General features: G+C 42.0%; 1 pseudogene; it reads left to right on the plus strand.

Annotated features, from left to right (window-relative positions):
• The window catches only part of LOC122144272, a 31,470-nt pseudogene extending 24,323 nt beyond the window's left edge, over positions 1–7,147 (plus strand).
• Positions 7,148–7,699: the final 552 nt, after the last annotated feature.

The raw sequence follows: 7,699 nt of genomic DNA on the forward strand, positions 1-7,699 counted from the left end.
GTATTTTGTTTCTCTCTCCGTCTCTCTCCCTTCTTCTGCAGCAACCCCAAACCTACAAAATGCCTTTCGAACACTTCATCTCCTGTGATAGCCCTACTCATCCTCCTATTAAGGTATCACAGGGTCCACGTGCTTCCCTGCAAGATCTGTAGCTGCAGCATCAGGCACCATGAAGTCCTGATGCTCTGGGGCCAACAGCTCACAGGGCTCCTTCTGGCAAAACAAAATCTAGTAACAAGACCTCACTCAGAAGTAAAAATGATAAGGCTAAGCCAACTCAAACGCCAGCTAAAACCAAGACTACGTCTACTGTTAAACCAGTGTTGAATGGCACTGGTGGTGGTGCTCAGCGGGAGAATTCCACCGCTTCAAGTGCACGTGGTTCACCCACAGGGAAGACGGTGATGGACAGGAAGCCGAACCCAGGAGCAAGGCCAAAGTCTTCCCCTGCTGGGTCTGATCTCTCGGCAGGCCAGACTAAAGGAGGAAAAGTGCAGAAGGACACAATGTTCAGGGAAGATCTGCCTCAGGAATCAGCCAGCAATGCTCAGAATACTCCATCTAACTCTGGCAGCACCTCACCAGACTACAGCGCTGGGAGTCCTCGCAAGAATGGCCACAGTACACCAACAGGTGAATTGGATTCATAATTACCTTTAGACCAGGCCCGGACTGGCCAACGGGAGAATTCAAATGTTTTTTTTTGTTATTATTGTTAATATTTTTGCCTTCCCAATGTACCAAAGTGATAATTTCTGATTTTGTCATTCGATAATAAATCGATAGTAAATTGACTAAATTGGTTAGTCTTTACTGGCAGTGCTATACGAATCAGCTCGTCTGTCGTGCGCTTCCGTCAAACGGTTTCGAACAGAGTAAATGATGCGCTGACTTGAGGAAGGAGAGGAAGCGGCCAGAAGAAGCAGTGAAATGTAGCAAAATTACTGACCTGTTCAGGGCTTCAACTGCAGGTCAGTTTCAATCAGTAAATACGCTTCTGTAGTTTTGTCTTTATTAACCTAGTTGAGTAGGCTATTAAATTGCTATTAGGCTATCAGGAGCACCCCATTATTGATAGGCATCATTATTTTAGCAGAATAGCTAATTTAGCAGACAGATATATGGATTTATTGTATAGGGAGATAGCTAGAGCAGACAGCAACACAAAAATATGAGTTGCAGCCTCATAATGCAATAGTGTGTTTAATATTAGGATTTTTCAATAAAGATATTGTACTAATTTTGACATTTAGGCACTTTAGAAAATGTGTTTTAAAATATTTGTATGAAATATACTGTAGGTTTGTTAAATCTTGGGCATTTAAGTCATTTTAAGATAAATAACATTCTGGGCTAACAATGGCAATGGACCAAAGTTCTGTTCATAACAGTAGACCTAATGGTGAGGTACAATTAAAAAAAAGGGGGAGAGAGAGATATTGGGGAAAATTAAGAGAAGGGAAAGGGAAGTGAAGGTGCAGTTCAAGAGAGAACCTTTAATTATTTTCTACGGCCTGAAATTGCATCCCAGTCCGGCCATGCTTTAGACAAATTTAAACTCTACTACATTCTCAAGCTACGTCCCTTGTTTTACTGTGAGAGTGGAGGTATCCAGCAAAGCCAGAGGCAGTGAACAGATCGAGCAGAAATTCAGATCTGAAAACAGCTGTAAGTCCTTGGAAGTCAAGAAGCTATGCTCAGTTTCCCATGTTAGCTCTTGATATTGGGAGATTACCTCCTCAGGTTTTACTCTTCTGTCCCTGTAAGTAAAAGTTAATTAATAGTATGATCTGTGCTTCTGAGTTTCAATAAAAGTTAGAAAATTAGAACAGGAAAGGAAGGCAAGGGAAAGAAGGAATGTACTGCAGTTGAGAGGGAGAGAAAATTATGAACCTTGAAATCCAGAGATAAAAATATAGATATAGTATCTCTTCCCTTTTTCCCTGCTCATTAGTTGGTGTTTGCTTGGTACTGACTTCTCTGTGACTCAGAGAGACTTTGCTCAGCAGAGTAGGTTTTAGCTCATCATTAAGCTGCTTAGCACTACTAAAATTGTACATGCCTGTTACCTTGCTCACAGTTCTTAAGGAATACAGGTTTAGATAGCACAGAGGTTCTGCAGGACAAATACCAGTTTACAATAAGGTACAAAAAATATCACTATTTATTTATTTCTTTTTTGTGCAGACAATGTTGAGACCATGACTTTGATGGATAAGTGCTCTGTTTAATTAGATTAATGGGCTTTACGTTAAAAAATGTTTTAAATGATTGTTTTTAAATAACTATTTTCTGTGTTGTCAACATGCAATGTCATTTATAAAAATGCTGTGTGGATGTAAAAACTTAATAATCATTTTATAATGTAGGTCTCAGGTCAAAACTTCAAGCCAAGGCAACAACAAAATCTCCTCTGACCAAACCTGCTCAAAAACCAGACACTGACAAGACTAGCAGGTGAGTTATGTTAACAACAAGGCTGTGATCCTCACACTTGCAATACTATTTTTTACTATCTCCACTTTCTCTTCCAGTTTATAGTTCTTTGATCCTTCATTTTGCTTACAGCCCCCACTAATAATCAACCAAGACTAAACCTACTACAACCATCCGTGCGGTACCTGGAGTTCCGGCATCCCGCTCAGATCCAAAGAGCAAAAGCACTGTGTCAGAGAACCTTGGTAAGAAATACTCAAGCTTCAGAATGGATCTAAAAGTAATTTGTTATTGACAATAATGAGTTCAAGTCTGTTTCCTCTTTTAAACAGCTTCATCCAGACCTGGTTCAGCCCATAGCTCTAGAAAGCCTGCTTCCCCAAGAAAAGAGGTAGAGAAAGATTATCTAAACCTGCAACGTACAAGAAGACCACAAAGGCCATCCCTGAGTCAAGGCCCAGTGTCAAAGCTTCCACGTCTTCCTCCAGGCAGTCACCTTCTGTCCCAAACAAAACAGGACCTAAACAGAAGGCTCCAAAACACTTCCAACAAATCAATCTCTAAAATCCTCAGGGGCCGGCAAAACTCCTGCTGGCTCTAAAAAAAGCCAGGCACTGCTTTGAAAGATTCAGTATCCAGCCCTAAACAATTCAGACTCTAAAAAGGGACACTCAGAAGTTAAATCCAGATTCTAGCGAAGGTAAGACAAGAAGTAAGGAACTGGTCACATCTTGTCTGGAGAGTTCCAAAGTTCCTTCTTCCCTGGGAGCAGCATTCACTAGTCAGCCCAGCTAGTACTAGACCAGCAAGAAACAGTTCCTGAGGGTATATCGCAGCTTCCGCTAAGGTTCAGGATATGGAGAAAAGCAGTGATCTAGCGAGTAAATTAAGTAGCACAGAAGTGAAGACTCAGTCAGTTACTCCAGACCATGCATCCATGTACTTTCTGGCAGAGAGTGAGATAAGCGGAAGTAAACTGGCCACAGGACCATGCCATTCCAACCATGTCACGGGACCAGATCAAGTCCTCTCTTCCATGAACTCCTCAAAGGACTCAGACCTTCCCTCCTCCTTCCAACCTCCAGTCCTGGGAGCAAGTGCATAATACCCCTTATGGTAATCATGGGAAGGGCTTTCAATCCCCAAGTTAGCCCAGATTCCAGAAGACTGGCAGTGCCACGACTGTCTTTCTGAATGACAATAAACCAAGCCACGTCAGATTCTTATGATGCTGGTTGGGACATCCCAAGATGACGACTGTTGTTCAATGATGCGTGGCTTTTCACGAAGTGTGGGACTCAAAGTCGTTGCCCGATACTTCCTGGATCGCAGCACAGTGAGCAACCAGCACACCTGATGAGGCTCAAATATTTACGAGAGTGGGACTAGATACAACTACGTGTATACAGAATCTATACACGGCTCAGAGGACCTAGAGGCCGAAACATCCAAGTGAAAGAATAGGTCGTGGGCTTCAAATGGCCACGTATCTTTGATTAGAAAGGATGAGGTGCCAGTGGCGGAGTAACCCATTGTAAAATATATACTACATTACAAAACTTGAAGGGCGTGCAGGACCACCAACTTTTCTCTTTGAAGACAAGAGGAGAAGGAAGACGGGCGGGAGACTGAAGATGAAGAATACAGAAAGTTGAGTTGTTTCACCGAGAGGGAATGCTCCACACCAAATTGCAGAGCACCTCCCACAGTTTTTTCAGGTATTGTGCACCTTGCATTTGAGATCCTTCGGGACACAAGAGAATGAGTCAACCAGAGTACCAATCATCTTCTCACTATCGTCGCTCGGTTTAATACGCTCGGTGGAATAATGTGGGCTGGAGACATAGAATATACCAACACATCACTCGTGCCCATACCTCCGACCACCCGTCAAGTGATTCCTTTGCACAGGTTATGTCCCTTGGCTTTTTGCACCTCACCAATTCCTCAGACAGCCTACCGCTCCCAGCAGTCCACAAGCACAGGGAGGCACAACCTAAAATACATACCCACACCACCAGCAAATAACAAGAGCCCAAACCTGCAGTATTCCAGACAGAGGTTCCAGGGATCTCCACAGAATGACTTGTGCTAACTAAGCAATCAGATGCCTCCTAGTGGCAGACAAGACACCAAGGAGTTCCTGCTCAGGAGCGTCCCCCCTAGTCCACCCTGGACCTCCGCTTGGTGTAACAATATGGCACATCTCATCCAGTCCAAAATATCAGACAAAGCAGAAAAGCTTGCCATTGCGGCTAGACTTACCTGAGCCTGCAGCTTGACCTGCGAGCCGCACCGGACCCACCTCTCCAGCAGGTCAATGTCTAACATGCGAGGCCCAATCCTCCCCTGACTGCAGCCTCATAAACTCTCACTACAAGTCTCAACCATACCTGATTCATTATCATTTAAGCCTATTCAGAGAATTCCCTGTTTGGGGGGGACCCCTCCACCAAGGGTTTTTTTTTCATACTTCATATGGGCTAAATCTTGATAGCCCATTGATTTAGATAGTCGAACGCTACTGCCAGGTCCATTTCCCCGCTTCCTTTCATGCTCCTATGTAGATTTATATTCCTTTGCAATTGACTATTTCAAATAAGCTATACACACAAATAAATTGCCTTCTCCTGCGGCGCTAAATATGCCTAAATACTCAACTAACAAGGTGATAAAAAGCTTAATATTTAACCGCAAAATTCTAGCTGCGTGGGGTGACGTAGGCTGATTCAGACCATCTGTTATGTGTCATGGCTGGGCAGCTCACAGTTGTACCATTGGCACTTAAGTCCTCAGATCATTTTTTGTTTTTCATTATCCATACCTATAGTTGGTGCTTCTTCCGCATAGTCCCAGTCATTTATATGCTGACCTTGTCATAAAGATCCTTTATATTGCAAAAGCAAGCTCGAACATATAGCCTGGGGCCAGCAAATATATACATAGAAATATATATATATGGACAAATAGACAGTTGAGCTAAGCTTCCATGATTCTTTGAAGGTGGTTTAGAACAAATTTAGCTGTTTTGACTCTCAATATCAATGGTAGATCCTAATTGCTGTTTTTGTTTTTTCAAGAATCTGTCTGTTTAAGTCCACCCAAACCCGGAAATCTGACATGCCAACACTAGGTTTCCCATTATGGATTTTGGATTCATTTATTAAATTCCATGTTTGTTATCCATTTATGTGTTTTTTGATTTGTTTGATTTCTCATGTCACAAATAATCCCACCATCTGTATGTCTGTAAGTAGTAACATTTCCTCAACTCATAGATTTTATATGCTTGTAGATTTCATTTAATTCACTGGTATTTCTGTATCAGAATTAGTATTTTTTTTTTCCTCCCTGTATGTTGTGTTTTTGAAAAAACAATCTCAAGGTCCTCCTCCCTGTCTCTCTTGTTTTCACACTTGATCATGTATGCTAATCACTGTTAATGGTTTTTGGGGAGTTTTAATCTTAACAAGAGCATATCCTTGCCAAGTAAAGCAATAAGCACCTGGGTTGCCAGCATGCCTTCATTTTTTTCATTGTATCTTTAAGTTAAGAAAGTATAAACTAAAAAAAAAAGCGTAGTGCTTTCTTGCATTTCGATGTTATATTTAGGACAACCAATGCTCAGTTTGATCAGAACAGAGATCATAATCTTTTGTATGTGACCAAAAGTTATGCGGATATAACAGTGGCTGGCAAAACATGATTTTTGTCCTGTTACTGTTAACAGCACTTGTGAACAAAGAGACACATTCAGTGTAGGCTTTCTTCTGTGCATCACCTTTATGGCAGGTGTCCACCTTATCCTAAATTCAGGAGTTGCTCCATGGAAATGTAGGATTTGCACATTTGCTTAAATTGTAAAGCATGTGGTCATTGAATCATATCTTGATGACAATGAAAGTGAAAACTGCCTAAGACAAAGTGTATATATTTTTTTTTTCATCTAGTCTGTAAAGGATTGATATTTCAAGCTTAATTGCATCATGGAGGACCACAGTTGCACTAGGGTGGATTTTGTACATCATGTGGAGCTAGAACACGCATGTCTTCAGGAAAAATAAAAAAAAAGACGCCCACGTAAGGATAAAAACTCTTGGTCCATTGTGCAGGTATTGTCAATTATTTTTAGGGGACTTGGATGGTTGTGACACATTGTATCAAACCTGCACACGATGACCGTCGCGGGGGGCGTGCTAAAGCCCTGTCCCCCCATTTACGCTAGCTGGACCTGGGAGAAGCCCAATCGAACAAAGCTATGGATGCTGACCGAAGCAATGATCCCCAACAGGAGGAAGTCACCTCAGGAGGGTAAAGGAAGTAGAGACAGAGGACGTTAAACGAACAAGTGGACAGGCGGAAGACGGTAAGTTTGCATAGAAAGACTGGAGTCTGCTTCGACAGCTACTGTTCCTGACCCAAGAATCCAATCTGGGCATGCATAAACTCTTGTCCCAAGAGGATTTAAACCTTGCACAGTATCTGATCAAGCAGACGCTGTCCTTGTCTCGACGACTGTTTTGAATGAACAGGACTACTTGGCATCACGAACAGGACACATTATTAGCGCGCTGGTGACCGAGCTATTTCTCCACTGGAGGACATCCACCACACAGCATCAACTGTGACCAGCTTCTCTCCTGAGGACGCTGCATCTCCAACAGGGCGAGTGGACCATCGTGGAGGTCTGTGGAGACAAGCACATCACTGATGGCCTCCTGGACTGGAATACAGCCAATGTTTTGAATAGGACTCTTTGGATTAACTGGCATCCTGTCTGTGCTTATTTTATTTTGGGGGAGAAAGAGACCGATCAGTTTGAAGCTTAAGTTGACTGAAGTCACATGTCATTTTTGTTCTCATTGTACACGGTACTATATCAAGGACTGGAGCACTGACCTCTGTGCAGTTGTTTTGGGCATGTTCGGGACAGTTTTCTAAGTGCTATATGTAGTTTACTTGATGGGTGTTGCTTGAATCTTTGTTAGGAATACCAAAAATGCATTTTCTTGTTGCTCTTTTGGTCTCTGAATGATGACGCTTCTAACATGTTTTGAACTGAGTGTAGAGAGTAAGTATGTTTCTGGTTTTTACATTCATTGTTGTTATTTAAGACAATAAAAAGCTGTGTAATGAATTTTTCCTGTCTTTTTTATAATGTATATTATAACTTGAGCGCTTAAATGGAAGAGTACAGTAAATTAGGGACACGTTTTAGAGGATTAAAAATAGATTAAATGCAAATCTAATGATTTTACTAAAA

This window comes from Cyprinus carpio, unplaced genomic scaffold (assembly GCF_018340385.1).
Source record: "Cyprinus carpio isolate SPL01 unplaced genomic scaffold, ASM1834038v1 S000006628, whole genome shotgun sequence".
Classification (NCBI taxonomy): Eukaryota; Metazoa; Chordata; class Actinopteri; order Cypriniformes; family Cyprinidae; genus Cyprinus; species Cyprinus carpio.